This window comes from Lepisma saccharinum, chromosome 18, assembly GCF_977018435.1.
Source record: "Lepisma saccharinum chromosome 18, izLepSacc3.1, whole genome shotgun sequence".
NCBI lineage: Eukaryota > Metazoa > Arthropoda > Insecta > Zygentoma > Lepismatidae > Lepisma > Lepisma saccharinum.
In genome coordinates, this window is record NC_139246.1 from 9,550,369 (window position 1) to 9,569,695 (window position 19,327).

Sequence of the window (19,327 nt, forward strand, 5' to 3'; positions counted from 1 at the left end):
ATTTCTTTCTTTCGTCCTCTCTGTCTTTGTTTAATATCTTTGTTTGCCACTCTACCTATCTCTCTCTTGCGCTCTCTATTGTCCACCTAGAGGTTGCTTAAGAACATTTTCCCCAAGGCGAGGTAGACTTTTGGCGCACCCTACTCTCAATAAAAACCTTGACCATATTACATATTTTTGGTTTTAAATAATAGCCTTATTCTTAAATTCTTTAAGTATTAATGTACACATTTATTGCATGTATGCGTTTATTTACTTAATTATTACAGTAAAACCTCGCTAATCCGGACTAATAAGTTGCCCGGTTTAACGAAAGTCCGGATTAACAACGACAATTCGGCTTCTCTATACACATCATTTCGAAAGATGGTTCGGCTAGACGGAAGCCCGGAGGATCATTTAATGGATTATAGAAGGTCTATAGAGAAGTGACCTTGATTCTAAGGATGGTTCCTTTTGTGTAAAAGAAGCTGCGGCATTTGGTGTTAGTACTTGGGATCCTGATAAAAAGGAGTGGCAAGAGTTTGGTAGTTAAGAGTTGTCCATGCATATATCTTTACATATTTTAATATATTTTTACATATTTCCGTGACATATTGTAGATGTCCGTTCATATTTAGCGTGGTTTTGGCCACATAAAAATCCAGGTCTTAACAGCTTGCCCGAGAGGAGGAGGCTGTCAGGCCCACCTCCTCTATTCTTTTATTTTTCGACTGAATTTTTTTATTAAAAAATTGAGAATAAATTACATTGTTCACTAGCAAGTTCCCAATATTTTTATATTAATTTTGTTCATAAAAACATAAACATAATGTAAATATAAGGCAAAATGCCATCTTTGAATTCGTGTAATTCGGGACACTCATGCCAGTGACAGTGTACAATTGGCTGGTAGGGATAGTAATTATTGTAATTATTATAATTTATAAACAATTGCACCTGTATATACAGAAACAAGCACTATTGAAACATTATTCTGGTTTTTGTGAGTTCTAGTGAATGGTAAAATATGTCTGATTCTCATGCAATAATTGGTTATTATTTTTTATTAATGATGGCATTTTTTGTAATTATTATAATTAATAAGTAACTGCACATACACAATCAACAAAGGAAATATTGATTCAATAACAAAATAGTTTCTTGAATTTTAGTAGTAAAAATAAGTGTGAGCCTATGAGCCCTCCACCCCTCTTCAGGTAAGCAAGTTCCTCGTACGGTACGGGTAAGCTATGGTTAATAATGATATGCTTATCTTTTTTGTTTAACTAGGTTGGCCACACTGACTTGCAAGTTTCGAACCTAACTGACGGCGTTGCAAAACATGTGTCACGTCCGACGCCCAGCCCGCTGCGCTCACGATCAAGGTAGACGTTCCGCACACCACCTGCGGACATCGCCAGAGGAAAGTGCCCCAACAAAAAACAGAGAAATATCCAAATTCACTGCTCTCTCTCTCTCTCTCTCTCTCTCTCTCTCTCTCTCTCTCTCTCTCTCCACTTCCAGTTCCCAATTACTTTCCTTCCTTTTCAATCATTATTCTTTTCTGAAAATTACTTCTACTGAAAATATTATGATGTCAAAGTTCTTGTTGTTTGCTGTTAAGATGTGAAACTCAAATGTTTACTTGTCTTCCATGTACAGTCACTAACTAACTCTCTAGCATTCTTAAACCCGAAGGTTTATGGCTGCAGCAACACAGGCCTTCCATCTGTCCCTATCCTGAGCAAGATCAATCCAATCTTTTCCATCCTTTAGGTCTATCTCAACGTTATCCATCCACCTTCATCTTGGCCTTCCTACAGGTCTCTTACAATCAGGTTTCCCAACAAGAATCCTGTAAACTCCTCTTTCCTCTCCCATTCGTGCCACATGGCCTGCCACCTCAGTCTTCTTGATTTAATCATTCTAATAATATCTCGACACGCAATACAAATTGTGCAGTTCTACATTTATGTAACCTTCTCCACTCACCTGTCTTCTCATCCCTTTTAGGTCCAAATATTTTTCTAAGGATTTTATTTTCAAATACTCTTAATTTATGTTCCTCTTTCAATCTAAGGGACCATGTATAGTCAATTGCAAAAAGAAACAACAAAAAAAACAAAACAAAAAAAAACATCTAGATTCTGAAATACTCATTCATTGTGTGCGATGCCTAATTCTGCGTCATTGGTCGAACTTCCTGTCGTCGCCATTAACCAAAAGTGGCAGAGAAGCAACGCTAAATAACAAATCAAAAATCAAATCTGCCGACCTCACTGGAGGAGTGGTTAGCACAAAGCGCTACAACGCCACGTATCCCCGGTCCGAAGCCCTGCCTGGGCATGGATGTTCCTTGTAAGTGCCCCTTCATCAATCTTTCGTATCATCACTCATCCTCATCTTCGCGATTAGCCAAAAGTGACAGACAGAAAAGCTAAGTAAAATAAACCAAATCAATGAATCAAATCAGACAGATGAAGAACCATGGGAATTAATTGAGATCCATGATACAAGTCGATGCCCCTAAAGCAAATGCGTTTGCAACTTTGGTACATTAGAAAATTAAATATTTCATAGTACACCAATCATGGGGGCTTGCCCCCCCACCCCCACCTACCCATGAGATTTCTGGAAAGAGAATGTAATTCGAATGGTGAAATTGTAGAGATATTTTATAACAAAACGTATTGTTTTCTGTGACTTACAGGCCGTAAGTTACAGCTACTATTTTTATTATTTGAAATAGCGTTACAGTTAAGCTTACAGTCTATTTTACACTAATTATCTAACTATAAAAAAGAGCTTTTTGTCCTACATGAATTACTGTTAAGTATACAGTTATGCAAATTGTATATAGATATACAGAATATGAAAATTACAAATGTATGTAATTTTAAAAAACAAACATTAGTAGTAGTAGCAGTAGTAATAGTAATAAATAATAATAATAACAAAAATCATAAGAGCTGTAATAATAGAAATAATAGTAGTCTATTTAAAGTACTGAAATAGCAATAACAATAATAATAGTAATAATAATAATAACGTTTATGTGACTCTGCCCACCTGAGAAAAGATCCTGCGGACGCCTTTTACACCATAATAATACAATACTTCTCAGCAATAAAAATAAAATAAACATATTTAAATTGTACAGGTAATCGAAACCTGTACACAATGAATAAATTGGTTAGAAAGACCTGCCCCACAATATTTTTATTCATTATTAGCAGTAACAAAAATACCTACAATTACTCGTACTTCTAACTTGTAAAAGCTAACATGCTAGTGTATACCAATTCTATTCTTACCCTGTAAGCGCAAAGTATTCTACATTGGGAAAACGCGACGATCCTAGAAAGATACAAAAAAGATAACTATGAATAAAAAAGGAATTAACAACGTTTATCAAACTGCGACAAATTGAAATGTAAAGATAGTTGAAATGAGTTGGTAAAAGTATTAAAAATATATTTCTGTGTATTAATTTTGCAGATTTCGACAAATTGAAATGTAAATATAGTTGAAATGACTTAGTAAAAGTATTAAAAATATATTTCTATGTATTAATTGTTCAGATTTCGACAAATTGAAATGTAAAGATAGTTGAAATGATTTGGTAAAAGTATTAAAAATACTGAAACTGAAAGTAAAATTCGTGTGGGTATTAATATGTCTGACAAATTTACAATTCATGATGGGTTAAAACAAGGAGATGCATTATCTCCATTGCTCTTTAATTTTGCCTTAGAATATGCTGTTAGGAAGGTAAAAGAAACTAAAGGAGGACTAAAATTAAATGGTGTGACTCAGTTGTTAGCATATGCAGATGATGTAGACTTACGGGGGGATGATGTGAATACAATTAAGAATAATGCTAAAATATTTTTCAAAACTGCTACAGAGATAGGTTTGGAAGTTAACAAAGAGAAAACTAAATATATGTTTACAGGCCGAAACCAAGTGTTAGGTAATAATCAAAATCTAATTATTGATAACAACTCGTTTGAATCAGTTTCCAAATTCAAATACTTAGGAGTAATATTAACAAATGAAAATTATATTAAAGAGGAAATAAAAAGTAGGCTTAATTCAGGAAATGCATGTTACTTCTCTCTTCATAAACTTTTGTCTTCTCGTTTAATATCTAAGAAACTAAAAGTTAAAATATACAAAACCGTAATTTTGCCTGTAGTATTATATGGATGTGAAACTTGGTCCCTTACATTGAAAGAGGAACATAAATTGAGAGTATTTGAAAATAAGATCCTTAGGAAAATCTTTGGACCTAAAAGGGATGAGGAAACCGGCAAGTGGAGAAGGTTACATAATTTAGAACTACATAATTTGTATTCATGTCCAGATATTATTAGAATAATTAAATCAAGAAGACTTAGGTGGGCAGGCCATGTGGCACGAATGGGAGAGGAAAGAGAAGTTTACAGGATTCTTGTTGGGAAACCTGATGGTAAGAGACCTGTAGGAAGGCCAAGACGAAGATGGAGGGACAACGTTGAGATGGACCTAAGGGAAATCGGTAGGGATGGAAAAGAGTATATAGATCTTGCTCAAGATAGGGAAAGATGGAAGGCCTGTGTTGCTGCAGCGATGAACCTTCGGGTTTAAGAAGGCTAGAGAGTTAGTTAGTTTAGTTAGTTAATTAAAAATATATTTCTGTGTATTAATTGTGCAGATTTCGACAAATTGAAATGTAAAGATAGTTGAAATAGCTTGGTAAAAGCATTAAAAATATATTTGTGTGAATTAATCGTGCAGATTTCGACAAATTGAAATGTAAAGATAGTTGAAATGACTTGGTAAAAGCATTAAAAATATATTTGTGTGAATTAATCGTGCAGATTTCGACAAATTGAAATGTAAAGATAGTTGAAAAGACTTGTTAAAAGTATTAACAACAAAAAGGTATTTCGACAAATTGAAATGTAAAGATAGTTGAAAAGACTTGTTAAAAGTATTAACAACAAAAAGGTATTAACAACGTTTATCAAACTGCGACAAATTGAAATGTAAAGATAGTTGAAATGAGTTGGTAAAAGTATTAAAAATATATTTCTGTGTATTAATTTTGCAGATTTCGACAAATTGAAATGTAAATATAGTTGAAATGACTTAGTAAAAGTATTAAAAATATATTTCTATGTATTAATTGTTCAGATTTCAACAAATTGAAATGTAAAGATAGTTGAAATGAGTTGGTAAAAGTATTAAAAATATATTTCTGTGTATTAATTGTGCAGATTTCGACAAATTGAAATGTAAAGATAGTTGAAATAGCTTGGTAAAAGCATTAAAAATATATTTGTGTGAATTAATCGTGCAGATTTCGACAAATTGAAATGTAAAGATAGTTGAAATGACTTGGTAAAAGCATTAAAAATATATTTGTGTGAATTAATCGTGCAGATTTCGACAAATTGAAATGTAAAGATAGTTGAAAAGACTTGTTAAAAGTATTAAAAATATATTTCTGTGTATTAATTGTGCAGATTTCGACAAATTGAAATGTAAAGATTGTTGAAATAACTTGGTAAAAGCATTAAAAATATATTTGTGTGAATTAATCGTGCAGATTTCAACAAATTGAAATGTAAAGATAGTTGAAATGACTTGGTAAAAGTATTAAAAATATATTTGTGTGAATGAATTGTGCAGATGCCACATTGCCACTATGGCAATAAGGGAGCATACAGAAAAGAAAAAAGTGGATATATGTATATTATGTGTGTGTGTGTGTGCGTGCGTGTGTGTGTGTGTGTTTGTTTGTTTGTGTTGAGTTTGTTTTATAAGACAGAACTATACGTACATTCATTACGAATCATATTCCATTCTTATGAAATAAATCAAAGTTGCAACCAACTCGTAATAATAGATGTTTTAGTAGATAGAAAACCTTCTCAGATCTGTTATCATTTTTATATTTTCAGTGAAGGAAATCAAATATTAATAAACCTTGAAATTTATGCTATTTCGTACAGGGCAATTATTAACATTGCATGTATTTATTCTTCAGATAGAAAGATTCAAAATCTTGGCGATAAAACAAAGAACATTTGAAGTACTTGATGAAGAACTTAAGTGTAAAACAAACTCTTACATTTATATCTCACCTGCAAACTCGGGGACTAACACAAAAAGAACACATTTTTTATGGGTTTACATAAGAAACAAAGCATCAGAAGAACTGACCGCCCTCTAGTGCTGAATGAATCAAAAGAGAAAGCATGGACTTTCAAGCTTTTCGCTCCACACCTTATTGCAAAATCCCATATGGCTCTCCTACGCTAATTTCTGACGACATTTTGTGGAATTTTGTTTGACTGCGTGTTCATCCACTGTGAAATTGCACCTTTCCTTGTTTTTGTATTACAAAACTTGCTTAAGGAACAATAGAATGTTGCTCGACACTTAAAAACATCTCTTTCAGCTACCTACATTCAAAAGTCTACTTTAGATGGAGCAACGTTAATATTTATGTACATCTTTATGTTCTTTATAACCTAATGGAATTATTTCCAAATTAAAACAGAACAAAATACATCAGATATACAAGTAGAAAAATAGAAGAAAAGACAGTAGGTTAAGGTAGAATGCAAATAGGACGTGTCCAGTTATTTACATGCCTTAGGTTGTATATGGGAATACTTCAATTGAAGAATAGGTTATAATATATAAGGCAAAAAAATACTATACTGTGTATTCTCCAGATGACTACTACTTCGAACGACAGTCGCAGAAGGTATGAAACCAAGAAAACATCAGAATTGGAGTCAAGAAAACAGCACTTCAACACCAGCAAACAAGAAATTTCATTAATTCTTTCATGATTATTCTCTGCGATAAAAAGATTAATTGATTTACTTTAGTTTACTTCGCCTTTCTGCCAATTTTGGCTAAGCGCGAAGATGAGGATGAATGCTGATGATTGATTGATTTATTTGTTGTTTTAAGTCCACTTTATGCACAGGAAGACTGATCGGGACTGGATCTACAGTTTAAAGAGGGGTCCGAACCACTGTGCCTTCACCGGGCAACGAACCCGGGACCCTTTGATTACAAGGCGACGACGTTACCACTACGCCATCGGGAGGTCCAACTGGTGATAATGAAAGAGATGAAAGATGAAGGGACGAGGATCGCAAAACACATATGGACAACACACAACTAAGTCCCATAGAGAATTATACTGGCCGTGGGTTCAGACGCCAGAGCCTTGTTAGTCTGCAAAATGCAGTGCAGCGTATACTACGTGGAAGTGAAGTTGACGATTGGGTGCACTATGTGGAAGGGGCAGACCTTACCAGTGTTGCCACAATCTCAGGACACAATTTCCCTTTCCAAGGGGCAAAATTTTCCTTTTTGGACCAATTTTCCCTTCACCTAAACAAATATAATAATAATAATTATTATTATTATTATTAGCAGTGGTAGAATAGTAGTAGTAGCAGCAGTAGTAGTAAAATTTCCGTTGGTCCATGTTCGTATAAATAAAGAATATTACACAAATTTTTGACATACATGTCAGCTTCATCATTTTCTGGCCAGATGTCCCAGGTTTGAATCATGGTCAAGAATCCAATAAATCGTTACAATTATCCGAAGATATAGAAAAGCGACGTACAATAAACTTAAGAAAAATATAAATATATACAGGCTTATAGGCTTATATTCAAGGGAGCAGAAATAAGAAGGATCAGAAAATAATAAAGATGTAAATATGAAACTGGAACTTAACATAAACTATAATAATGTAGAGTAAGAAGTCTTAAATTTCCCTGAAATTGTGATATTTTTAATCGTAATTCCCTTTTCGTTTTTGGCTAAAATTTCGGTCGGAATTTCCCTGAAAAAGGGAAATTTCCCTTCATGTGGCAACACTGCCCCTTACACCCCACTGTTTCATAAACTGAGTCTGATTGCCTTCTCTGAAAAAAAGCATGTGGAGTGTCTGTATGAGTTTATGGACAAGTTGCGCAGATGTAAGAGCCGTAACATACCCTATCGGTACGAGTAGAATCTTGTCTAAACTTGTCAGAACCTGCTTCTAGATTCTGTCGAGAAATGTTTTTTTTAGGCAGGAAGTTGCTCACAGGGTAAAAAGATGAAGGAAGGTCGCGGCGATGAACAAAACCAGGGGAATCTAGGAAGCAGGGGTCTTTTGATTGTCGTCGCCCAGAGGAGGAACACTGCTAGGGGAGAGCTATTCGTACCTGCTACGCCCCTTGTGGGTACGTACTTAAATGTTATTTTCCACGGCTACAGACATCTTAATCTCAGGGGGATAGGTTCTTTATTTGAGAATTCCAAATAAGAAAGCGTTTTATAGCCAAGAGGATATAGTTAAATGCGGATCTATATTCTGAGAACTATACAAAAATACAGAGAAAAATATATATATATATATGTATAATCGAAAAGGCTTCTTCTCCTTTGGTTATCAAAAAGGCTTCTTCTTCTTTGATTATCGAAAAGGCTTCTTCTTCTTTTGACTGTCAACCAGGCTTCTTCTTCTTTGATTATCGTAAGGCTTCTTCTTCTTTTATTATCAAAAAGGCTTCTTCTTCTTTTAATATGAAAAAGGCTTCTTCTTCATTTATTATTATCAAAAGGCTTCTTCTTCTTTTAATATGGAAAAAGGCTTCTTCTTCTTTTATTATGGAAAAGGCTTCTTCTTCTTTTCTTCTATTAATTTATTATCTTTCTTTTTTTTTAAAGCGTAATCTTATTTATGCGCTCGCTTTCCCTGCTTCTTTGGCAAACAATACAAGCTATACTTGTAGAAAGAGTAGGGTCGACTAAACTGACAATAGCGCCACCTCCTATTTAACGACCAAAGGGGAATAACCAGGATCGCTAATAACAAGCGCTACCAATGGCCCAGTGCGACTAATAAAGAGCGCAATCGAAAAGTGCTTCGGGGCGTCTAATTTGACACAGCGCCACCGGGGACAAACAACCAAAACACTGACGATGTTCTCCTCGTCAGAGAAATCAAAAGAGAAATTGAGATACATTTCTGAATTCATTTGCTCACTTAATAACTTTCCTAAACGTTTCATATGCGGCTATATTCTTAATTCTTTTAAATTACTATATACATCATTCTACTTACTTCTATTATAGTATTTGAACTCTTCTTTTATATATTTCTCAATTTACTATAATGTATATAATCCCTCTTCTCCGCTCTAAGTTTTTTATAATTTTCTTCACTCCTCTTTATATAGCGTGCTGCCATCTCTTGTCGATTCCGAGAAACCATTCCTCCTTGCAACATTCATTGTGTCGTCTGAAACTGACACGTGACATACCGAACGGGGTAAGTTATCCCTTATCCTGTAACGTTCTGTCAGAAGTGTTGGGACTTGTACATCAATCATGTCATTTAATTTTGTATTAGTTTAGTGCCTCACATCTGGCCCTTTTAGGGCCAACGCAGCCAGCGAGTGTTGTAGTTTAAGGGTGAGTTACAACCCTAATGGTTCGATCCCAAGTTCTACAGGGTAGAACGATCCACGAGGAATTCCTGAAGACTCTCTTCCTTCCACACTTCCCCTGCTGTTAACGCATAACGCGCTGGATTACTGCACAGCTAGGGCTTTACGCGAGGTGCCGCGCGTCTCACGCAGAGAGTGCTATAAATCAGTCTTACGGTAATCTCCCTTGACCTCTGTTTACGAGACCTTTGCCCATTTAAGCGACACGCACGGCCATATTTGAGACGCTAAATTGCAGTCGTATGTGCCGCAGAGGTATGCAGGCGATCGTGCTCTGCATAGGCATGTGTGCGCGTGTTGTCGGCTTTGGGCACCACTCTTTCTCCAGCTTGAGTTATTCTTCCTTGTCATGCGTTGCAGCTCACAGGTGGCGGAGATATTTTCAGATAGGGGGTCTCCAAGATAGGCCCGCCAAACCCCCAATTGCCACGACAAGGTATCCCCTGTAAGGTCAACACATACTAATTTATCAAACGATCCAGAGTAAAGAGTTCAATTTCCGACATAGCCTGTTCTCGTTCCACTTTAAACTTTTGGGTCTTCCAAGGATTACCCTATTTGAGAATAAAGTGAAGTTAACCAGGGTTGTTAAAGATCCAAGAACCTATAAATTCTAATGGGTTCTATTTCAATGGTTCTCAAACTGTGGTACGCGCACTCCCAGGGGTACACGAACGACTTGAAGGGGGTACGCGATCAGTTCCGAAGAGTGTCGATAGTACCCACACAACTGCAGGTGTGTAGAGCATACTTCATTGTTTCAAAAGTTCATCAAGTAAAATAGGGCTGATTTTGTCGCTGACACTCTTTTTTTGTTTCATAAGTTTTGAAATAAAATACTCGTTCGAAATCTATAATAGACTAAATTTGGAGTGAATCTCCTTTGAAAGTTTTATGTGTACAACCAGACATCAACCACACCCTTCTAATTAGAAACTCTCAGAATTTACAATAAAAACTCCTAAATCGTGCTTTACAATTTGTTTACAAATTATTTTTATTCTTTAATTTCTTTACAATACCCCTGAACAAAAATATATGAAAATTAAAGAATGTCAGAGTAAGATTATATCCGTAACAGCTCTGGCCGTTCTGCGCTTGCACCTTGGGAGCGAGTCATAAATCCCGACGTCTCCAATCAAGAAGTGAACCGCTGACGTCATCTCTACTCTGCGCCTATAGCTAACTCTAATGCTCACGCTGTACACTGCTCGTAGGCTCGCTGGCTAGACTCGCGCAGTCAGCTGGGGATGTTCCGAATGCACGCGGACTCTACATACTTCTTAGCATACGTGTGTTTCACATTTTTTTTTCTTGTAACTAATCATAAAATATTGTAATATACGTAGGATTCTAATGCTCATTTATTTACCATATTTCCACATGCAGTCCAATGTTCTTTTCCTTTATTGCAGATACACGCCTCCAACATATAAAAAATGCCCCACAAATCAGGCAGGCAAAACAATTCCCCGAAACCCACGATTTGAGAACCACCGTTCTATTGGGTTCCGTAACGACTCGACCGGAACCGTTTTTTCTCGCACAATTTATTTGGATCCAAGTTGCGTATTGTTTCATTTCATTACGGAACTTCGACCGTGTTTAAACTGATCCGGAAAAAATGTTCCTGGACCGATTACGGCCCGTTTCGCCTTATTGCGTTTTCACCTTCCTCAATACAATTTCGCGTGAGTTATTCGACACTCACTTTCTAAGGCGAAACGGGACATCCCATTTCGCCTTACACACAAAAAAATTCCCACCAGGGAATATTATCGACATGAAGGGTCATTGTTAGGTCTCGGAAGTTGAAGACTTATAAATTGCCAAAAAAAAACCTATAAAAAGACCTAAAAATATCAAAAAAGAACCTAAAAGCTGAAAAAAGGACGTTTAAATGTGATCCAAATTAATTAACAACTTCAGTTTTAATTACATATTTAATAATTAAAAAAATACAAAATTCTGGTGGTATGGAACCAGTGATGTGCGTCTACGCGTAAACAACGATAGTCTACATTCTACACGTAGACAATTTTATACACGTAGATTACGTAATCTATGTAAACAACATGACGAAAGGTGATAACTTAGCAAAGGGCGCCGTGGAATTAAAATAACATTATACTGCGTATCAGTTGCTGATGTGTGAGGAGAACTTTTCATACTCTTTCTTCCAAATTCGAACAATTTCTCACCTAGGAAGAAACCTAATATAGGAAATATTCTAGTGATTTATGGGGAAAACACCACTCTTGCCTCACGACTGCCATCTGTTGTTGTTTTTTGCATACTATTTATCTTCCTCCATAGTTGATGACAGAAGAGAAGAGAAATTTTATTGTAAATAGGATTCTTTTCATTTCGTTAGGAACCAATACAGTTGAAAATGTCGCTTTCCTTTCATGAAAGCCTTGAAAATTAATTTTAATGCACATAAGATTGTCTACGTAGTCTATGTAAACTACAACCAATGTAATGTACGCGTAGATTACGTGTAGACAACGCATGTAGACGTAAACTTATAGTCTACGGTACATCACTGTATGGAACACACAGTCCGAAAAAACTGAAAGCTTCAAAACAAGAGAAAGTTGCCACTTACAGCGCGACCTTCCAGACAAGTTACGGTTAAAGGACCTTGTACCGTGCCTGCTTCAGTCGTCCAAAAATGTTTTTCTCTCGTTTCAGGGATGGTTCAAATATATTTATTTCTCTTTTTTTTTTTTATTTCTTTACTACAGAAAGGATGTTTAAGAGGCGATGAACTGATGATGATTCGAATTGAGAATGGGCAGTAAAACGTAGTCGAAAGAAGGTGAAGTTGCAAAAAAAAAAGCCGTTAAGACCTAAATAAAAGGCTAAAAAAAGGACCAATAAGCCAAAAAACGCTGAAAAAGGCAAAAAAGGACAAATAAAACCCACCTTTTTCTGGCCTACAATGACCCAAAATGAACATATATTATGTTGAGCCTCATCTTCGGACACTAGGAAAAAAAGGATTTTTCCTCAACTTCCGAGCCCCAGTCATTATTATTAATGTATTATTAACCTAACCGATAGGACAATGGGAGCCAAGGTAGGCAACATCACAAGCTCTGCGCTCCCATTGAGAATTACCCTTCATGTCGACAATATTCCCAGGTGGGAAATTTTGTGTGTGTAAGTCGAAACAGGATAAGGCCAAATGGGATGTCGCGTTTCTTCTTAGAATGTTCGTGTCACATAAATCATTTGAAATTCTATTGGAGGTGGTGAAAACGCAATAAGGCGAAACGGGAGGACACACCTGGACCGAATTTAAATGCTTTACAGATAAAAACGTTCTATACGGTCCAGAACCCTTTTACGCTTGCTGACTTTCTCTCCTGGACCGGAATTGATTTTTTTTTTTTTTTTTTTAATATTCCTGACTTTTAACAACCGTGGAAGTAACCTTTAACCAATGCTGCATTATTTCCCGGTAGTCTCTGGAGGAAGCGAACGAAAGCAAGTCCTCTGCGCTGACTCGAGAGATCTCGACCAATCAACGCGTAAGAGGGGAAGTGAGTGCATGGAGGGGGGAAAAGCGGCGGCAGCTTTGCAACAGCGCGCACTCGCTTTATAAAAATTTGCATGATCTTTTACTCCATCTAGGAACATTTGACAGAAAATAAACTAAAGGCTTTTTATTGTTTAAGTCCATTTTATGTACAGGAATGCTAATCGGGACTGGACCTACAGTATAAAGTTGGATCCGAATCACTTCTGTCCGCACCGGGTATCGAATCAGGGACCCCTCGATTACAAGGCACGGTTGAAATATCTTATTTTCATTTATTTTCTATAGCATCGTCACATTATAACCGAAAAACTAATTTCATTTTTTTCGTTAATTGGTCCTAATTTTAATGCCACTTCGTACGGCCACTTGGGGCCTTTGAAGACCCCAATGAATATTTCGATTTATTGTTTCTTCTACCGTTCGATATTATTATTATTGTATTATTATTATATTATTATTGTATTATTATTATTATTACCTAAATATAATGCTACTTCGTACGGGCACTTGGGGCCTTTGATGACCCCAATGAATTTTTCGATTTATTGTTTCTTCTACCGTTCGATATTATTATTATATTATTATTGTATTATTATTATTATTACCTAAATATAATGCTACTTCGTACGGGCACTTGGGGCCTTTGATGACCCCAATGAATATTTCGATTTATTGTTTCTTCTACCGTTCAATATTATTATTATTGTATTATTATTATATTATTATTATTATTATTACCTAAATATAATGCTACTTCGTACGGGCACTTGGGGCCTTTGATGACCCCAATGAATATTTCGATTTATTGTTTCTTCTACCGCTCTATATTATTATTATTGTATTATTATTATATTATTATTATTATTATTACCTAAATATAATGCTACTTCGTACGGGCATTTGGGGCCTTTGATGACCCCAACGAATATTTCGATTTATTGTTTCTTCTACCGCTCTATATTATTATTATTATAAAGTTTATTCTGTATGACATATCTTACTATAATAAAATAAATTTAAGGTGAAAACACTTATTTGAATTACAGTAATGATTTGCATGCAATATATTATCCACCAATTCCAATTTCCTTAAAACATAAAGCTGGGGTCTTAAAAGACCCCCAAGTGCCCATCCTCGTATTATTTCCAACGTGCCCAGCAGAGGGTTAATCTGGACGATGGTGATGAGCGATGATATGAGGGAATTGATGAAAGGACACACACAGAACATCTATGCCGAGGCCGGGGTTTTAGTATAAAAGAAGCCTTAATCAGAGTTCCCAATTGTTTTCCACGCTATTTCATAGCGAGAGTTTACTGTGATAATGAATGTAATGCAAACGGCAATCAGGGAATTTCTCCCGAATTGTTCACGTAACATCACTGCAATAAAAGCCTCCCACCCGAACATTAATTCAACTGTATAATAACGATTGTGCCATACACAATTGGTACCCTTCTGTTTACGTCCACGAGAAAGCATTGTTACGAGATACGCGTAAGTGTGACAGCGCAATTAAATAAGCGAGCTGAATGCTATATGGAGGTCAGTGCTTTTGGGTGTTCTTCTTAATTAGGTGAGAAATTCTTCACGCCTCCTTAATTCAAAATAAAAGTAAATTATGCCGAAAGTCTTCTTCTTCTTCTGTTGTGAAACTCTCTCTCTTCCATTCTTGTGACACTGACCTTTCAGGAGTACAATGGTGGGCATTGTTGATGGTGTAACTTTGTAAATTTTCCACAGAAGATGAGTTCTTGCGAGTGTTCTTGTAATTTTCACAATTGATGTTTAGCTCTAACTGCCTTGTACTAATTACATGGTTAACTCTGTAACATTCAGAGTCACTCGTATAAAATTCACACATGGTATTACCAAATGTTGAAACAAAGTGAAAATCATATTTTTTTTTCTTGTTGTGACAATTGTTCGTGGCTGCGTTCTATAGAGGGTAGCAGGATACATAATAAAATATTCCGTAATTACTATTTTTATTCTTGATTTTAAAACTCAAAAGACAAAACTGGAATCGGGGGTTATTTTAAAGGGGTTTGCATTAGTTTTTCACCAGTTCTTTAAAGCTTTCAATTTAAAATTTTGATTTGCTCAAAATTTGATTCACTGATTTGGTGTATTAAGTCCACTTTATGCACAGTAAGGCTAATTGGGACTGAACCTACAGTTTAAAGTAATATCCGAACCACTTGCGAACCCGGGACCCCTTGATTACAAGGTGACGACGCAACCACTGCGCCATCGGGGAGACCTGCTCAAAATTTGGGAGGGGCCCCTATCATCTCCCCCTGCGTATGCCTATGGGTATGTGTGTCTGTGTGGGGGGAGGGTGTTTTCTATAATTCCGCATCAGTGGTGGCGATTAGGGATGACGTGGGAGTAAAGTCACTCCCCCCCTAATTTTTGTCCCTTTTTCCTCCGCATTACGTTAAATCTTATCTACCAAGGAAAGTAAACTGTCCTTGTTCCCCCCGTTTTGGAACCCAATCGCCGCCACTGGACCGCATATATAGAAACCAACTGTGATGATTGATTGATTTGGTTTATTTTACTTCGCTTTTCTGCCACTTTTGGCTATTGGCGAAGATGAAGATGAGCGATGTTATGTTGAAATTGATGAAAAGAGACTCGCAAAAGAATATCCATGCTCAGGCCGGGATTCGAACCCGATACCTCTGGCGTCGTAGTGAGCTGTGAAAACCACGGAGGCCGGCAACTGTGTTACTTGTGCCCAAACGTGGCCAAACAGAACCAAAATATGGGGTGTAAGGGAGTGACTCTTTCCGAAGACATCCAAATACCAACTTCCCTTCCATGTAGTACACCCTGGACTGCATTTTTACAGGCTAGCGATGCTCTGGCGTCTGGATTCACAGCCAGTATGTGACTCCTGTTCGGTCGTCCCTGCATGTTTGTGATTGTATCTTCGTCCATCTCGTCTTATCATCATTCATCCTCATTTCTGCGATTAGGAAAAGGTGGCAGAAAAGAGAAGAAAAGAAACTAAATCAGTGAATCCATTAAGAGCAAGATACTTGGCACACACTACAACCACTGCATGAGATTTAATATTTACGTTTATGTAAGGTAAAATTCAGGTTCAATTGTTTATATTTTAGGCCATAGGATATGAAATAAACACGTATTACAATAGGAAGAATTTCAAGCTTGCCGACAGCGAGCCAAACAAGTTCGAATGCCAAACGGATCATATTGTTCACATGGTGACACATCGAGGACATAAGTGGAAGCCTTCAACACCCGTTGCTTTGTGACTTGTTTACGACGATTAAGAAGCGAAGCAAAATGCATAGCGGGGACATTTGCATGCTTCCAACACAACGCCCACATCATGCACAATGCAGATTCTAAAAGAGGTGGGCTACTTGCCAAACAAGAAGTGTTTTGCACATGCTGTTCCGATTTCTACTGCAGTACGAACAAGTAACTTCATTAAGCACTTCTTATTGGCTTGAAATTCCATGTATGCACGATTCAGGGCCCTTTTAGGTACATTTTAATACCTTATTTTCTCACATTTCTATTGGGTTGATACATAAGTTCGTAGCGTTTGTGTTTGATATGGCAACACTGCGGTGTTAGGGGTTTGTTTATCGTTTAACGTTCATAATTTGGAGTGGCATTGTTGTGCTTATAAATACACATTGAATTTTGAAGATTTGAAGGAAAACAGTGTTATTTGTGGGCTAAAGAACAATAAGTGTCAAGTGGGAAAAAACGAACACTTTCGAAATGTTCTGTTTGAGTTTAACAGAGAAACAAGGAAAGCGGATGTGCCTCGAAATGCACTGGTCGACAATTGCTAAGGAACAAACACATATTGACCCATATCTTTTTCATACACAACTGCGTGTCACTTTGTTGCCAGAAAGATACCAGTAGAGGGCAGAATGGGCGAAACGATTCCTTGCGACCCTCTACTGGTCTCTTTCTGGCAACAAACTGACACGGAGTTGTGTATGAAAAAGATATGCGTCAATATATGTTTGTTCCTTAGCAATTGTCGACCGTGTACAGGGCGAATATCAAGGGGGAAAGCAGGGCAAGAAATGTTTTTGTCATTTGAAAGACGGCAATTTTGACTTGAGTGATTCTCCACGTTCAGGAAGACTATCGGGCTTTCTTGTGGGCAATTTAAACGCTTTAATCCACGATGTAGTCGAGAGTATACGGTGGTATACGCCGTCCTTCTGGTTAAAACTGCCACAGCGTTGGTAAACAGCAATGGACAATGAAGAAAAATTATATTACTGATTAATATTTCTGTCTTTTTTCATATCAAATTAGTATCTAATAAAATAAAAACTTTCGCTAAGGTGAGAAAGCACTATGATCTTATGCATCAACCCAATAATTCGAATTATTTATTCTATTCATGATTATAAAACTTTTGCATACGAAGAAGCGGGAAATGAAGCAGGATTCTCTTCTGAAATGGGGATAGCAACAATGTGGAGTCAGTGGCGGCGATTGGGTTCCAAAACTAGGGGAGCACGGACTGTTTATTTTTCCTTGGTACATAAGGTTTAGCATAGTCTGGTGGCAAAAGTAGCAAAAAGTGTGGAGGGGCATTTGCCCTCCTTGCCCTCCCTAATCGCCGCCACTGTGTGGAGTCTAGCACCAAACAGAGCCTTTATAGTGTTCAGCATCCCTCTGCGAACACCCCACTTCAGTATTACTTCATTAGAGCACTTAGTACATTTAAAAAAAGAAAAACGCATGGTATATATCAGTGTTGTGCCGTAGACTAAGTTTACGTCTACATGCGTTGTCTACACGTAATCTACGCGTAGATTACATTGGGTTGTAGTTTACATAGACTACGTAGAGAATCTAAAGTGCATTAAAATTAATTTTCAAGGCTTTCATGAAAGGAAAGTGACATTTTCAACTATATTGGTTTCTAACGAAATGAAAAGAACCCTATTTACAACAAAATTTCTCTTCTCTTCTATCATCAACTATGGAAGAAGATAAATAGTATGCAAAAAACAACAACAGATGGCAGCCGTGAGGCAAGAGTGGTCTTTTTCCCATAAAACACTAGAATATTTCCTATATTAGGTTTCTTCCTAGGTGAGAAATCGTTCGAATTTGGAAGAAAGAGTATGAAAAGTTTTCCACACACATCAGCAATTGATACGCAGTATAATTTTCTTTTAATTCCACGGCGCCCTTTGTTAAGTTATCACCTTTCGCCATGTTGTTTACATAGATTACCTAATATACGTCTATAAAATAGTCTACGTGTAGAATGTAGACTATCGTTCTTTACGCGTAGACGCACGTCACTGGGTATATTGAACCTAGGTGTATATATATATATATATATAGTTCCATTTCTTGTCCAGCTAATAACGTTTGATGTACCCTGGTATGTATGTTTGTGTTTTCAGAGATAGTCAATTGTAATTACAATTTTTAAAGGTTTTTCTTCAGCGTGTCCCTATTACTGAAGAAAGAAGGCCCCCGCCGCGAAAACGCAAAATGTCTGTATTTATGCCTTGCTTAGATTTACCCCCTCCCCCCAAATATCGCAAGAAATCCGCGCCTATGCTGCCAACCTGTAGGAGGAGACTCAGTTGATTCAATCCAAGCCGACCTCCGCACTGGTTACTACAGGAGATTCGGGTTCGAATCCCTGGCGCATAGGTGTACTTTGTGAGTGTCACTTCATCAATTTCATCATATCATTGCTCATCCTAATTTTAGCCAAAAGTGGCAGAAAAGCGAAGTAAATTAAACCAAATCAACAATTCAACTTTAGGGTTGAAATGGGTGACCCTTTCCGACGATAGCCGAATGTTAGTCTCCCTTCCACGTAGTACACCCTGCACCGCAGGCTTTGCCGTGTAGACTCACACTCAGTATAGCTAAATCTTAGTGGGACTCGTGTCCTGTACTCCGTGGCGGAGTGGTTAGCACAGCGCGCTTCGACGCTAGGGGTCTCGAGTTAAGCCCGCATCACACGGAACTGGATTTCCAGTAGGTATGCCCTAGTTGGCGCTGGACTTGCTATCAATTTGATAGTTTTCGCCTCACACGATACTTATCAGCGTACTTTTCGATAGACTTTTGTTCCCGTACGAGGGAAGTCGTAATGGCGGCCGCGTGAGAAGTAAACAATGTATCACTTCACATTTTTAAAAGCCGAAAACTATTCAACTGAGAGGAATAACGTTTCGTATAAAACATTATTAGGTACAAAACAATGGCGCTGCTTAAATACATACTTTACAACGTTTA

At 36.9% G+C, this 19,327-nt stretch overlaps 1 protein-coding gene across 1 annotated transcript in view; it reads right to left on the minus strand.

The window, feature by feature from the left end:
- Positions 1-19,327, minus strand: part of LOC146002375 (uncharacterized) — a 276,890-nt gene that overhangs the window by 229,281 nt on the left and 28,282 nt on the right. The window contains exon 2 of the mRNA XM_083140104.1: positions 3,297-3,339. The gene's annotated coding sequence lies outside the window, so the exon portion shown is untranslated. The remainder of the gene's footprint in view (positions 1-3,296; positions 3,340-19,327) is intronic.